Below are 16,782 nucleotides of genomic sequence, written 5' to 3' on the forward strand. Positions count from 1 at the left end.
ATCTTTGGGGGTAAGATCGCGGAGGAGAACCGTCGCGTCCTTCGTTGAACTTCGTCGATACTTGGCGCCGATGGGTTGCACCGTCAGGATCGAAAGCCGCGTTCGACGGGTTCGGCGGCTCCCCCGGAGCAAGGGTTCAACGAACTCCGTTGGGTCTTGAGGGAAGACCGAAGTTCAACGAAGACTCCTTGAGAGCGTAGTCCCGATTCATTAGCGTCGACCGCGTTCATACGTGGTCTCCGGTCGTCGGTGGCGTATCCGTGAGGCGGGGTGTGTACACGCCGTGCCGTTTTGAGGGTCACGTTCACAGCGCAGCATCCCCTGTGACGGGGGTGGTCGATTCGGTGGTTGCGCGAGGTCCGGGCCACGAACGGGGTGTGAGGGAGAGCCGTTTGGCGAACTTGCTGGCGCAAGGGTAGGGCACGGGTTGTGGCGCTGCCAGGCTTGGCGAGACTGTGGGGGAGGTAGGTTGCCAGAGAAGGGACGGGGGTGGTTTTCGAGAGTGCGAGGAGGGGCACGAGACGAGGGGGGGAGTGGAGGCCAGAGGAGAACGAACTGCAAAAGCAAGGGTTTGGCAAGGGAGGGACGCGGGCGAAGGGGTTGGGGAGAGACGCACAGCTGAGCCGTCGGTCGATGCAACTGCACGCGCCCCCCTCCAATCCACGGTTCTTCGTTCGTCGTCCCTTTCGCTCCTACGGTCGTCTCTCTTCCTTCGACTTTCAACTCCTTCCAAACGACGTGTATCCGCGCCCCTACTTGCCCCTCCGTTCTCTACGCCAACCCTCGGTCAACGACCTCCGCGAGCTAACGCACCAACGACTCCCATTCTCTCCTACCCTCTTTCTATCGCTCTCTCTCTCCCTCCGACCGGCCGGGGGACGCCCTCCGTTCGCGGCCCGTTTCTCTCTCGCGGCTCTGCAGTTTGTTTACATCGGTGCAGGACTTTTAATCGGCGATCGATTCGCGCGCGCCCCGTCACCGGTGGCCCGCGTGTACCCGCGACCGACCCGCCGCGGCGTCCGGGGATCCCATCGGCTAATTACCGATCCCGATTTCCGGTTTCCGGTATCCGGATTCCCCCCGCCCCCGGTGGACCGTAGAGGATATCAAACGCGGACCGCGACGACGGCGCCCGGATCTTCCCGACGACGCCAGGGTCAATGCGTTCCGCCTCGAAGTTCTAGTTCGCGATCCCAGGCTACCTTAACCGGAGAGCGGCTGGCGCGGCGGCTGGCATCGTCGCGCTCGGATGGTCCCGGGTACCCGAGGTATGCTGAAGTTATTGCGATTTAACCGATTGATTGCTTTCCCGCCCGATCGTCGCGGCGGGCGAACGCCAGGTCTTCTCGCAGGGGGTCGAGAGGTGTCTTTCTTGATGGATTGTTTGCGTTCGACCGGCGTTGAGTATCGTAATGAAAGTCGATCGTAATATTTTTCGGGATGGGTGAGCGTCCTGGGATCGTCGATACGCTTTGCAACACGGGCCCAGTGTTCCTCAACCGGTTATTGCCAGCGTTTCTCGGGTTTATGTGGCTCTGAGTCACGGTTGATGATCTCTGATGCGAATTATTATTTAGTTTATGATTATAAATGATGCAGTTTACTGGTATGAAATATTCAGTAGGGGTTGATAGCTGTGGTCGAGTATCATAACGATAGTTGATTATAATTTACTTGAATATTATATTGTTGTCATGAAAATTGTTCGTTTATGATGATACATCTATTGGTACGCTAATATGAAATATTCAATAGGGGTTGATAGTTGTGGTTGAGTACTATAACTCTTTATAAACTGATTATAATTCTTTGGAGCAGAATAAGTGTCCACTTTGCTCACAGTGGACTAGAACAGTGTTTTTCAATTTATTTTTGCCCATAATTATTAATAACTATTGAAAGTAATAATAAACTATTTCAAAATAAATCATGATAAATATGATTCTACATAAAAACATAAATCGAAAATCTACAATAAATTTTACTTGTAAAAGGCTTTGTTTTCGAGATAGTCAACTTTGAGCGGAGTACGATTCAAGTAGAAACAGTGAGTAATGGACGGACGCGTCAGACAAATCGTACTCACCATCCTCTCTGACAAATTTTCGAATTCAATTATCTGGGCATCGAAGTATTATGTCAAACTTTTATTCAACATTTGTAACTTACTTTTTGTCGTAGGATTATCCTCATTCTAGTTAAACAAATTTATAACAATTATAAAAAATATATAAAGACCCCATAGTATATTACATAATTTTTAATGTAACTCTGATTTTCAACGAGAAACAATTATTAGTGCATAAACAAAAATTTGTAATATCTCTATTAAAGTTACATTCTACTAAGGAATTTTAAAAAGAATTCGAATCGAAGTTCCAAAGCATACTTCATCAAAAGGTGATCATATTTTTAAATAATGGGATAAAGGAACGCGGCTCCTAAATTATAAGATGGTTAGTAGTTATAAAGAAGCGCAGGTATCTGACAGCTTTATCGAGGAGACTAGCATGAAGTATTAAATCTCAATTTTGTTGCTATTTTACATTTCAGTAGACTAGAAAATTACTTCCTCCAGGAAGAAATTGCAAAGTAATGTACAATTACTTTTAATTCTGTAGTTCGAGATTTTTTTCTACATTTTACAATGAACACAATTTTCAAAATTAATTTCGTAGATCTTCGTGTCTTTCAACACACGTAACTTGTATGCACGTTCTACCTTTATCGAGTAGTGTAAATACGGCTGACAAATCAGTGTCAGTTTATGATATCAATAAATCTAGGCTATCTTGCAGCGAATGAAACTTTAATTGCACGCTTCTACGTGCTGGATCATATTCGAACCGTCCACCATTATGGTACATTAAGAAAATACGCGACAGTATTTTATTGAGAGGCGCAAACTGCACTCTGCATGCATCTGAATGAATACCAGCAGCGTGGGAATCTAGATCACCGAAAACAATTCAATTTTTCCTTGTATCTCCTTTTTACGTATCGAACCTCTACGGGCGGCGCAGCTCGTCCCAGTTCCGCGTGACATTTCGAATAATACCGAGCGTTTTATCTGTTTGTTAAATTTTAATTACGGAGTAGACGCGCTGGACGCTCGACAAGAATTATTACGTTTCGCGTCTTCTGCTTTAAAGGAGAATATAAAACAGAAACTTCCATGATGGTGTATTTTTTGTTCTAAAAAATAGAATATACACTTTTTCCTCTTGTAATTTGACTTCATTTAAGGTCGCTAAATTACGAAAAGAATATATTCAATTTCAAGAATCGAACGTGACAATTTAGAAATTTTAGTCTCCCTTTAAATAATTAAAAATTTGATTAAAATTGTAACGTTTTCTATTCTGAAAGTGCACTGTTATAATTAAATTTTCTTTCGTACGACAGCCTGACAATGTCGATTAGCTTAGTTCTGACGATATTTATATTTTCGAGCGTTTCAACGCCGAGGACAAAGAACACCGCGCGAATTAAAACGGCCGGCGATGGATAAATATAAAACGTCCGCGGGTTTTACGGGTCTCGGGGCTAAAGATTCGAGGCTCTGGCGCGCCCCGTCAATTTCTTAAAAGTGTTCATTCGTTTCCCCGGCGCGAGGGGCCGCACAGAGGCGCGGCGATAAAACGGAGGAAAGGCGTTTGCATCCGAGTTCTCGAGGCGCCGCGAAGTAGTGTATCGTAAATACGCCGCTCGTCAAAACAGACCACGGTGACGGACTATTCTCGTTCGCGTAGCCGCGTCTTTGTGTCTCCTTTCGCTTCTTCCTCGAGATCGAAATAGTAGCTGAGGGCATCGACTACGTCGGGGCGTAGCACGATTGATGCCAGCGGAGGTATCCTCGGAGGGCATGTCAATTTCGATGTCTTTCCTCCGTCCACCATCAACCCCCTCCGCCCCCTTGCGCCTCTACCTAACCGTTGGCCGCCTTTGGCTTCGTCCCTTCGTTTTCCGTCTCTTGTTTCCGCGCCACGGTGAACGCACACGCTGGCCCGCAGACTTTTTACCTACCCAAATAAATTATTTCCTCGTCCGGGGCCACGCCGCGGGCCACGTGCCACCGGAGAAGGAGGATTAGTCCGGACGCCGTCCGAAATAAAATGGGGGAAATAATTAAAATTCAAGGGTGGTCTCTGACGGGGGAGGAACGAGACCTGCCACGGGAAGGAATGAAAATACGGGAGTTGCTGAATACGCGCAAGATGTCCGCTTTGTTTTCGCCGCTCGAAGTTGGGAACCCGCGAGACACGTTGGAGGGGAATTTTATTCGGGGGATGCAATAGTCACTGGATGTGTGAAATAATTCCTACTTCCTGTTTGTGCTTATTCGGTGCGAGGATTGGTCGATTCGTACAAGCGATAGCTCCAAAAGGTTAGGTTTAAAAATATTTTTTGTATCTCGATGAAAATGTTATGGATCGATTGACGACGACTTCCCGGTTAAAATGAGTCCAAACACGACCCAGTTCGGAGGACTTTTAATTACAAGTAATTTAGTATTTTTTAACAATAATTAGATTAGCATGAAATTAAAAGTTCTCCAAACTAGGTCGTGTTTGTACTCATTTTCATCGGGGAATCATCGCCCATCGATTGTTAATATTTCCATTAAAATATAACAAATATTTTTAAAACAATAACAATTTAAAATTAATTTGTTACCGAAGCAAGCCTTCGTTTTCCTAACAAAATTTGATTTTCGTGTTTTCCCAGATCTAGTCATCGTTTACAGCGTGCATAGCCGCGTTTACGAATGTTAATAAAATTTTTGTGACTCGAAGAGTATGAGGAAGCGCAAACAGAAAGTCGATAAATCGATGTCGCGTATGTTCCGGTAGTGGAATACCTCCTTAACTCGAAACACTGTCCAACCCCGCTGGTACCAGCGTACTCTCGTCGTCCTTATTTGCTTCCGACTCACCTGTTCACGGCGTCAGCGTAAAACACACTTGTCCCCGCGCGGCTCGTTTTCCATAAAGCGTTATTACGTGATCTACCGTGAAACAAGATTTCACGGAGTCAGGAGCCGATAGATGGTCATGTTCCTCCTGACGAGGAGAAATGCAACGTCGTCGGGTTTCTGCAACGATCGCGGGGCACGAAGGGAAGACTTTGAAGGCGAAACGGCGGAAAACGCGGCTACGCGAAACGCACCGCGCTCGAGCAAACTTCGATGCAATGCCTTTTGCAGCCGTGCCGTTCCTCTTGTTAACTCGACTGACCGTCCTGTTCCCATCGCGGCGGGCTTCTTACCACCTGAGATCTATTGTTTTTACGCGCACTCGATACCACGATTGTACAGGTAAAGTTTGCCTTCGATTACTGAATCGCGATACCACGTTTCCGTCTCGTTAGAACGTAGTTTCTGAACTTACGTAACGATCTAGCTACGAAAGTTTACGTTGTATAGTTAGATTCGGAGAAGAATAGACCCGAGGGCTGGTGACTTAGTTTCTTGATAGTAGTGATTATTTGTTTGGGAAAGGTCTAAATCCTATAATGTGTTTTCAGCCCATTGGAAGATAAGTTATGATATTGTTTAACGCTCTGGGTAGGTGGATTGAAATTGTATAGGCAGAAGCACGAAAGAATAGCTTCGAAGACTGCTGACTTCGTTTTCTGATGTCGTAGCAATTGCGAGAATGTGATATTTGAGTTTTATAGTGGAGCTACTTCCTTCGTCGTATGCAATGTATAATCAAACGATTATTTGTTATAAATGATTATGCTCTTCCCTCGAAGGTACTCTGAGCGAAGCCAGCAAGATCACGCGGAAATATCTGGGTCGAGCGAGTCGCGTTAGCTCTTTTTGAATTATTCAAATACTAAAAATGGCTAAACAGTTTAAAACAAGGTCTAACAGGATAAATGCTCTTAGAACCGTATTTCTTACACCGCGTTACACGGAACGCCATTTATTTCGAACGTTGAATCGCGTTTAATCGAAGAAAAATAGAAATGTTTATCCGAAATGAACCATTAGTATTCGACTGCATAATTTTGTTGCTCGGTAACGGATGCAGCTAACATATTTGAGTAATGGATGCAGTTAACACATTTGAGTAATGGACGCAGCCAGCACGTTTGAGTAACCTGTATCATAATGTACACAGTAGTTTAGGCAACTGGAGTCACTTTATGCATCTATAGAATCGTACAAATTGATTGCACGATCGCTCGAGTGTATCCTTCGCCCTTAATAGTATCGAGAAATTCAGTCAAAGGTTTATTCCATTAAAATAAAATTCTGTTTATATGTACAATTTTATTTGTTCTTATCCTCCAACGTAAGACAAACTGGTGTTCCAAATATTTATAATGACACATAAGCCTGTACACTGATATGAAATATTCAGTATATCATAACGATTATTATAATATACTTGTGTTGATGAAAATTGCTCATTTAATGTAGGTTTTATTTCTTCTTATCCTCCAACGTAAAATGAACTGGTGTTCCAAATATGCTATGGTTTCTCTAAGTGTTACTTTTTGCTACATTAGGAAACATTGGAATGTTGCCAGGCGGCAACACGCTGCCTTCGAGGGTTAAAACAGACAGATTTCAGACAGAAACGGTATTGCAAAGTAACGATTGCAATGAAGACTAAAAAAATATATAATTTTCAACTTGCAATGTCTATAATACGAACATAATAAATAACGTACTTTGACACAATACCCCCACTTTTATTTATTATTTATGTACTCGTGGTTATGTTTTGCGTGAGACAGCAGTGTAAGTAAGGAATGGTGTCTCGCAGCAGAGTGCAACGGACGTGGAACGCCGTACGGCGGAGGCCTTAACAGCCCCACTGGCTGCCAAAATAGTTGAAAGCGGCTATGGCCGATAGGATCTCGCCGTGAAAATGCCCAAGAAGCCAGAAAACGCGCGGCCACCATCTGCACACGGCGTCGGGTGCGCCACATACCCCCGCGACTCGCGGCGCGCAAAAAGCACGAAACCGTGTCGCCCTTTCTCCTCCTGGCGAGCCGGGGCTATCTCGTGCCCTGACCATCCTCAACCTGTCCTCTTTTCTGTCCGGATAGAAAACATCGTCCCACTCCGACGGTCGGCCCTTCTCTCTCCGTTCCTTCTCGTCGGGCTCGCGAACTTCGTCGTCGTACGAGGCCGAAGAAACGAGACGGAAGGAGTCGAGGGTCGAGGGGGTACGGACAGGCAAGGACAGATCGAGTAAAAAGAGAAAGCCCCCTCCACCCTGCCCCCCCCCCTCACCCCCACCCTCTCGCGAATCGGGTGCTGCATCGGTGGGGAGGAACGGGAGGGGGCGAGACTCGACGACGCGGGATGGTCGAAGGGGTTGAAAGAGCGGATGGGAAAGGGAGAATCAGGTAGACGAAGCGGATGGCGGGGGGGAGAGAGTGGCAAACACGGGGTGGGCGAGTGTGCATTGAACCCAGACCGGTATCGAGCTGCCCACCCAGCCACCCCTTTCTTCTCTGTGTGCGTCTGTCCCTCTTTCTACTCGCCCCCCCCCCTCCCCCACCCACCCACACAGCCAACCAGCCGGCAGTCGGTCGGTGAGCGCCGCTGTTGCTGCCAGCAGCAGGCGCCTGTGCTGATGCTGTCCGCGGCTCGGACCTGCCTCAACGAGAGTCGCAGTGCGCAGCCCAGGGAGTGTTTACTATTTTAGCGCATGCGCGGGGACGCTCGCCGCGCTTGGCCACCCCCTGATTCATGCAAGCAACCGTCGAGCCCGTTGGGAGGGGGGCCACAGAGGTCGAATGGAGATGGTGGATGCTCGGTGGCAGGGATCCCGGCTCGGTAGAGGGGGACGGAAGGTAACGAGGGAAACGGGGAATCGCGGCCACGGTGGGGGATAGGTGCAATCGTCGGGCACGCTGGTGGGGGGCCTGGAGGGGGGGCTGGAGTGACTGGCCACGCGGCGGTGCGCGTTCGACGAGAGGTGCATTCCAGGTGGGGAATTCTCCGGCGACGTTTCACGACACGTCGCTGGTGCACCGCTGCGAGAGAAAGTGCAGCGGATGCGACGACACTGGACCCCCGCGAGGGTCGAACGACTAATGATCGCCTGGACCCCTCTTCTTCTCGACGTTTCCATTTCTTTTCCGGCGAAGGTAGTTTTAGGATCGGCGTCTTGGGGAAACCCGGGGTTTGAGAGCCTGATTTTTGAGTTTTCTTGGGATTCTGTGAGATTAGTTTCTTGGTACATGGACTCCCACGAGGTTGTTTGAAAATTAGATTCTTTGCAAAGCTAGTGAGTACACCTTAGAGTGTCACTTGAGAGTTTGTCAACCTTTCTCAACTTTCCAAAGATATTACCGTAGTTTATGTTATGGTATTATATTATTTTAACGCGATTAGATAGAAAATCGTAAATAATAGTGTCTATTGGTGAAAAAATCATTCGTCTCGTTGCGAAAACGGGCGTTGAAGCCAATAGGACGAAATTCCTGCCCGCCAGCGGGAGGAGCATGCTAATTGCACAATTAAAACACAATTTGCTTTTTGCTCCAGTTCCCCACGGTTACGTCAGCCGAGCAAAAAGCAAACAGCGTTTCATACGCCGGGTTAAAAGTCTCGAGAACCGTTGTCGAGGCTTGCTCGCGCGCGCGCAGCGCCAACGTGGCAGGGATTTGCCGCGCCAAAGGTCCGTTTTCACGTCGACGAGAAGTCACGACTCCCAACTCCGTGACGCCGAGTCACGATTAGCGATGACGACACACGGCTGATAAACCAATAGTTTTCTGGCATGACATTTGCCAGGGAGCAAAATGACAGACACCGTCGATGCTCCAAACGCAAAATTATCATCTCATTCCCACGTTAAAACATAATTTTAATATTTGTTAAGCAGATTTAATTTCTCTAAATTTCTTGACCCAGAAATCCCTCTCTTGTCCCAAATCGAAATTGTTAATTAATTAAATGTACGAAGTAACGTTAACGCCCATCAAATTGTTGATTTTACGATTCAGTTCGGCAACGAGATTTTATTCGGTCGAACGAAAGATGTCACGGCGACTGGAACAGTAAAATCGTGACAACGGGCATCGATCAATTAACGTATTTCGCGCTGAAAGTGTTAAATGCATCTCCGGGTGTCGCGATTCGCGACTGAATCGAACGAGCGTCGTCGACACGTCGGGAAACGAGTTTTCCTCGATTATAGTCTTTAAGGTTCTGCGTTCAAGGTGAGATCAAAGCCTGGGCGTATCTAGTCTTAGACGTGCATCGGCATAATGGGCGCGCGCGGCTCGCTTGTTCGACGAAGCGTGAAATTGTTGACGAAAGCGTACCGTATCGGATGTTGGATCGATGTCCGCGGCGATCCAGATCTGCCTCGCGGGGAATAAAGGGATCGCTGGTTGGGAACGATAGCGAAAGTAACGATCAAAATGTCCAGCATCGATATTTTGGTCGTTGCTTGGCCACTGATGGGGTCGAATTCGATCCATGAAATCGATAAATTATCTATCTGCTAGATTTAAAACAAATTAATTTTTTTCTTTCGATGGAAAAAGATTTTAATAATACGGAGTCGAAACGTTCACGGTGTAGTTGTATTTAAATCGACGTCACTGGTCTGAATTAAGGGATCTCGAGCATGGAACGATAGTGAAAGTAAACAGAGGGGAGGCATAATTCAAAGGAAAAGAGCGAATTTCCAGGGAAAAGGGAAATTGACGAAGACACGCGCGTTCGTGGATAGTCGCAAGGGATGCCTCAATCTGACCCCTCCGTTTTACCCTACATTTCCAGGATAGTAAATATCAGGTCTCTGTTGTTACATTATGCATAAAATCTCTATACATATTTCCAAATAACAGAAATAATTTCTAAATAAATTATTCAAAGTTTAAATACAACCCTACAAATTTTCAAATTCCATTATCTCGAGAGCAAAGGTATTATTCTCAAAATCTCTATATGTATTCTCAAATAACTGTATCACTCTATTAAAATTATTATTTAGAATGTAAGTGTAACGGATTTTCGAGTTCTCATTATCTCGGCAGCAAAGGTATTCCACATTTTTTATTTATCGTTGCAGATTGCGATTTATATGCATGCTGGGGAATTTTCTTCGTAAAAAAAATCGAAGGAAAATGAGAATAGACCACGGCGAACGCGCGACGGTGTTCTATAATTATTTGTCAGATTATCTTGGGAGTAATTGTTTCTTGTCCATTAGGTGCACCGTTCAAGGCGATCAGGCGATCTGTTATTCGGGTGACTTTATCGCACGGTGAAGTGAAAGTTCCGCGTAATAAAGTGTTGCATAGGAAAATATACTATGCGGCTACGGATACGGAGTAAAATACGTCCGAGCGCAGGCCGTGAGTTTTAACATCTTAAACAGTTTAATGCGTCTGGGAGACGTTCACGACTGTACGAGTCTGCACTTTCAATCTGTGGTTTCGAACGAGCAACTATTTATTAAACCGAGAAATAACTGACGATGAAATACGCGTGAAACAAGTTACAGTAAATTCTTTAACGTATTTGCTACTAGCAGGGTCAGAATTAACATTGACAAAAGCAATTCAGTGTATTTTTGTATATTTCCAAGTCTCCCTGTCTGTGTTTGGCTATTTTTCTTGGATTAAGTTAATTCTCTAGTATTATATTTATAAAAAACATTTTTATGCTGAACAATTGAGTAAAGAATATTGTATGATAAAGTGCTTAAATGGAGTAGAGATTTAAAATAATTACTAATTTTTAACATGAAATAAGCATTTTTAATTTATTGTCAAATTTATTGTTTTCTTGAATTTCAAAATAGACAGAATTATTATTATTATTATAGGCAGAATAATTTATAAAAATCTAATTTACTGTTTACGTGTAAATGTTTTAAAGGTACTGAGCTTCGAATTCTAGTTCCATGGACTTCTGATGTCCCAGATGGAATGAATTTTAAAAGGGTTTTCTATAGTTAGTACCTTGTCGTTTTTCCATCAGCGTCATCTGGGGCGTAATGCAATCTGTGATCTTCCAATTGTAGAAGTATCTGGATATCCGATATTATTCCAATAAGCCCGGGCAAAATCGATGAAAGTAACTTAAGAATGATTTTCCCAGTGTTATCGAATATTGGATCCGAACGGTTCTCAATCGATTCCAGGACATCGAGTTAGCAACTTCGATTCGACCAGAACGATTATTCGCTGTATTTCAATCCCAGAAAAAGAGATTTATACAATATTAATGCAACAGAAAGAAAAAAGCTAATATTTCCATTTCCAATATATTCATATTCTTATTAAATCAGTGACAATCTGAAAAAGTTAATAATTAAAAAAAAAAATATCATTTAGTCACTCATTGACATTTAAAATAGAAGCATATTAATCTCAATTATTCTTTTTCTCAAAAGCCAAAATAAATTAAATTCAATCTTTATTTTACTATTATGTACAATTTGTGTCTTGATTATTACAAAATTATTTATCACTTCATTACTATTATTATACAAAATTAATTTTCTACATGCTATTGTTACAGATCATTTAAAATTGTAATACATTCGAGAACTAAAAAATGAATACAATTTTTTTTTTTCTGTTACTTTTGCAAAAAAAATATATTCGTAATATTGGCAAAGATATTTTTTATGTCGAGAACAGTAACGAATATTGTTTACGAACTTTGGACGAGTCTGGTCCGAGCGGTTTTGGCGACGAAAAATTTCACCAGTAGTGCAAGTCGTCGCTGGTCAGACGCAGTCTTGGACGGTTCGAGCGCGAGTCACGGCCGTTCGCGCGATAATTCACGGAAATTATCACGCTCTGTTCGTCGAACGTTGCTCGCTTTGGAGAATGGGATCCAAAGCGTCGTTTCGTACGGTTAGCGAAACTAGTTTCGCGTAACGACGCCAAACGGTGTTCCAGATAGCGGAGTTGCGGTTCGATAAAAACAACGGTTTTCGATCTACGCGTTGCGTAATCGATACGTCTACGACAATAAACTGAGGGAATAGATCGGCTGGATCGCGTCCACGTGACAGTTACTCATCGTATCAATTTTACGACGCCTCTGCGAGAACGTGTTGTTCATTATCCAGGACCGGAACAACACAAACTGCAAACGCTTTAATGCTTTTACTCGGTGAAAAAGGGACGATGTATTCTGTCACGATAAATGTGGAATAATATTAAATATTTAATTTTATTTTTTACTTTTCTTCCTTTTTATATGTTCGTTGTATATAAAGGGCTTGGGCCTGTGAATAAATAAATGATAAGAATAATTTTGCAAAGGGGGGTTAAAGAACTTTTTTTAGAGCACTTTGAGTTATTTTAATTATTTTAATCTCGTAATTTTTAATATATAGTTTACAGCAATGTTACACAGTACCTCGTTTTTAATTTTTATAAAGTTTTATTGTAATGTATTTTTTACTCTTGTTCATTTTGTTTATCGTAGAAGCAATTTTATTTCAGTTAGCATAATGTTCATTATTTATTCTACGTTAGTATTGCCCATAAATTGGATCGAAAAAATGCAATTTTTCATCACTATGAACATGCAACGATCACTCACTTTCTTTCGAGTAGAAAACCACACAAAAGCAGAAACGAGTCAATTGTCCATAAAATGTTATCAGACGTTGGACAGTTTGTATATTTCCCCCAACTCGAAAATCGATAGACGAATATAATGAGGGTTAAATATAGCCACAGAATAATAAACATAATCGTCCACTTAAACACGAGTAAATTGTTATAAATAATTTCAGAATGCGTGCATTCCTTTCTGTAAAAAAACAAAAATAGAAAGTAAAATGTAACAAATATAATTATCCACTCAAATTCGAATAGAAAAATATATTTCCGCGCGAGTATCGGGGTAACCGGGTACGCGTATTCTATTCTCTGAAAATAAATAAAAAAATGTAATCTTTCGTATCGTGTTCCTTTCTAATTCGTCGATCCATTGACGAGCGCGTTTTCGCGATTTATTTTTGAAATTCCACGGCGAGAGGATCGCATGTTTTCGAGGCGGGAGTTAAAAACAAGCTGGCGTTACATAACCGCGCTCGCCACGTAGTCCGACGACCTTCCTCTATGGAAAGGATGGATCTGAAATAGCAACGACCCGAATATGGGTCAGCATGCATTGTGGCACGACCCTCTTCACGCGGAGCGCCGCTGCAGCGCTCAGAGGCGGCTTGCACGCTCGCAAAAATAGACGCTTTATCAGACTGGCTCTAGGCGTCGAGGCACGTCGCGGCGATCGTCTCAAATCGCGCGTTCCTCGTCAACGAAACGACCTTTCTCGTTTTCCAACGCGACGCTGCTTGGCTTTTCTTTCGAACTTGAACGACGCGCCACCACCGATCGATGAATCTACAGGACAGCTCAAAAACAACCAAACACTCCCAAAACCTTCATTTCCATTCGAATTACTCGTACTCTCAAATTAAATATCTTTTCAAGAATTTTAAAATTCCTCTAGCAACCCATAAGCATCAAAGTTTCTATTTATGTAACAAAAATTATTGCACAACGATTGTTCAAACTTGGACAAATAAATTCCTCGTCCAAAAATCAATCGAAAATATCTTATACAATTTTTATGTAGGAAGCTTGGTTCTCGAGAAAATTAACTTTAAGTTTGTTTGGGGCACGCTCGTATCCATTTTGAATTCGGTTTAATGGATCTACAGGGCCGCTCAAAAACAACCGGACACCCCCAAAACCTTCATTTTCATTCGAATTACTCGTACTCTCAAATTAAATATCTTTTCAAGAATTTTAAAATTCCTCTAGCAACCCATAAGCATCAAAGTTTCTATTTATGTAACAAAAATTATTGCATAATGATTGTTCGAACTTGGACAAATAAATTCCTCGTCCAAAAATCAATCGAAAATAGCTTATAGAATTTTTTTGTAAGAGGCTTCGTTCTCGAGAAAATTAACTTTAAGTTTGTTTGGGGCACGCTCGTCTCCATCTTGAATTCGGTTTAATGGATCCCCTTATACATATCTGTTATTTTTTAACGCGATATATTGAATGTATTGACTAGTTAATTGTCTATTCTTGGCGTTTAAATATGATAGAAGTGTGCCCCAAACATTTTCGAAATCGATCTCCGCGAATACGAAGCTCCTCACATCCATAATAATTTATCTTGATATAGAAGAAAATACACGAACTTGAGTATGCTTTAACTTTTCGGTTTGTTTTCTTGAACTTTTGTTAATTAATATATGTTAATTAAACGAGGTGGAAACGAAGGGTTTTTCGAGTACGACGAGTAGTTTTATAAATATTCCATTTATCGTCGCCGGCCTTTGATCTCGAGGACTTCTGATATAGCAAATTGCATGCATTTGCACGTATTAAAGACTCTTTAAAAGCAGTCACATATCGTGGTGCACCGAGGAAGAAGCAGAGTGAATAAGGATTCTGCATGGCAAAGAAATGAAAAGACGAGTTGCGCCAAAGTAAACGGAAAAACGTCTTCCCAGAATACACTTTGACCGTGGCGGTGGGGTGGCGAAATATTCTATTTCATGGTAGATTTATTTGGTCTCGATCGAAGCTCCGATTACGTCCAACAATGGCGGCCCGATATTATTCAAAAATTGGTAATCTTATTGAGAAGCTGTTTCGTAAATGTATTTACTTTATCCCTTCGATCGGGTCAGAAATAGAACAATGAATACATTGATTTAAAATAATTAATCAAATCGAAATCGCAGACATTTTTAATTTGCAGTCCCGACGAAATTGAAGTTATTGATAGATATAGAATTATAAGGAATTTAATAATATATTGTTTCACTTAATTTTTAAATTTGGAATATATGAAGACTTTCCTAATTTGACAATTTTATATACATATTAAATATTTCTTAAACATGCAATATTTAATTTGTTGTTTTCTCTGTCTGTTGCAGGTAAGAAACTCGTATAATTAACGTTTTACCTTGCTCCTTGGAAAGTATTCGAGGAAGAAAACTGCAAAAACATAAGATTCGTCGTACGAGTAAGTAAATTCGATAATACTCTCCAATACATCCAATGCAGAGTTTTTTACTGCAAAACTACTCAATTTTCGCCGTAACAATGAAACCAAAACCCTCGGGGAGAAAGTTCATTCCCATTTCTAAAGAAAACCACAAACCTCGAATACAATTTACTCGCGCGCCAAACATTTTCAAGACCAATTTCCTCGAAAACAAAGCTCCTTACGAGAAACTTCTACTCAACATTTTCTCTCGAGAATTGAATACAGAATCGTGGAATTGCACAAAACATAGCGTGACCTTCTTCAAATACTAATTACACGAATACTCCCATAATTGGCGCGGTCTCGTGCAGGCCACGAAAGGGACGCTCATAAATTATTAACGTTTCTTTTTTTTTTCCATCCCCGTCGCGGTGCTCTCAAAGGGATAACCTTTTATTCCGCTTGATTCCTCGCGATACGGACCCACGACCCACTTTTCCGTGACGCGAAAATTCCCCCCGTCTCTTTCGACAGAAGAAGTTGAGTCTTGGTATTCGAGAGGAGACAGAGGGAAACATGGGGGCATAAAGTATTCGAGAAGGAGCCCGCGTACCGAATGCTGGCAGAAGGGGATGCTGGGGACGCAAAAGAAAAAGCTCCGCGAGATGTTCGATAAAAGATCGGGGGTGGAGCGTCTAGAGCCGGTTGGGGTAGGTCGTCGTCTATTTTTACGTGCGTTCACTGTACTCCCGGGGTTTTAGCGTTTCGAAATACCGACGAATGATCTGCTTGATAAATAGATCATTATCGACGCGAAGATTAAACTTTGCCAATCGGTTAATCCGTCGGTGAAAAATTGCCGTTGGATAATTAAAATTCGATTCCGCCCTTGTACCGATAGAAATCGTCGAATAGGGGATAGAAGCTTCGTCGTATAGATATTTTTTCATTCTGTTATTTTTGGCACTTACCAATTCGTTCATTTTTTATATTTTTTTTTTTTATAAAAGTCATTTAGTTTTCACGGATTATTTATATTGTGGGGTATTTTGGATGATTTAAAAAATTTTTTTGTCTCCCTTTTGGTCGATTTTTGTTATCGAACCGGAAACTGATTTGCATATAAGGTTGGCGATAGGGGGTGGAAACCACCACAAGTAAACAAATAACTATTTTTAACCATCGACCTGATTAAAACGAACGTGAAAAATAATAATGGGAATTTTTTGTATTTTTTCTCCCGCTGTTCGAAAATTAGTTCACGTTCCACATAAAGTATCCAGACAATTATGAAATGCAATTGTACCTGCCTGTCGCTCGTCACTCCTCGTACATATCGAGAAAACTTCTAACTATAGCATTATACCCCCGATTATGCAACCATTTTGTTTTCACAAAGGTACATCGAGTAAAAATAACATTCATAGTAATTCTTATACAATACATTATTTTTTATAATTGTTTGTATTCCTTTAAAAAATACAGAAAAGTTTATTTCGAAAGGCAGCCTCGTATTTTCGCTAAAAAAACGAACATTTGGGAAGTAGTGTCGCTCCTTGAACTTCAGTTTTTGCAGCCGAGTTCGAGCACGTATCTCTTATTTTTGGCTGCCCTACAAACCTGCAAAGTTTCAACGAGATCGACGTCAGACACTTCACAGGTGTTCCTTGTTAGTGGATACTAATTTGCAAGGTGTATAGTGTAAAAGTGAAATTACCTCTTACGGCGCGCTGCACCGTGTTATTTCACATTTCCTGTGCCTAAGTCGTAAAATTAATTGCTATTCATTTGCGTTGCCCGCAGAAGTTTAATTATCC

This window comes from Colletes gigas, unplaced genomic scaffold (assembly GCF_013123115.1).
Source record: "Colletes gigas isolate AHSC1104 unplaced genomic scaffold, ASM1312311v1 Colletes_gigas_Sc00011, whole genome shotgun sequence".
Lineage (NCBI taxonomy): Eukaryota > Metazoa > Arthropoda > Insecta > Hymenoptera > Colletidae > Colletes > Colletes gigas.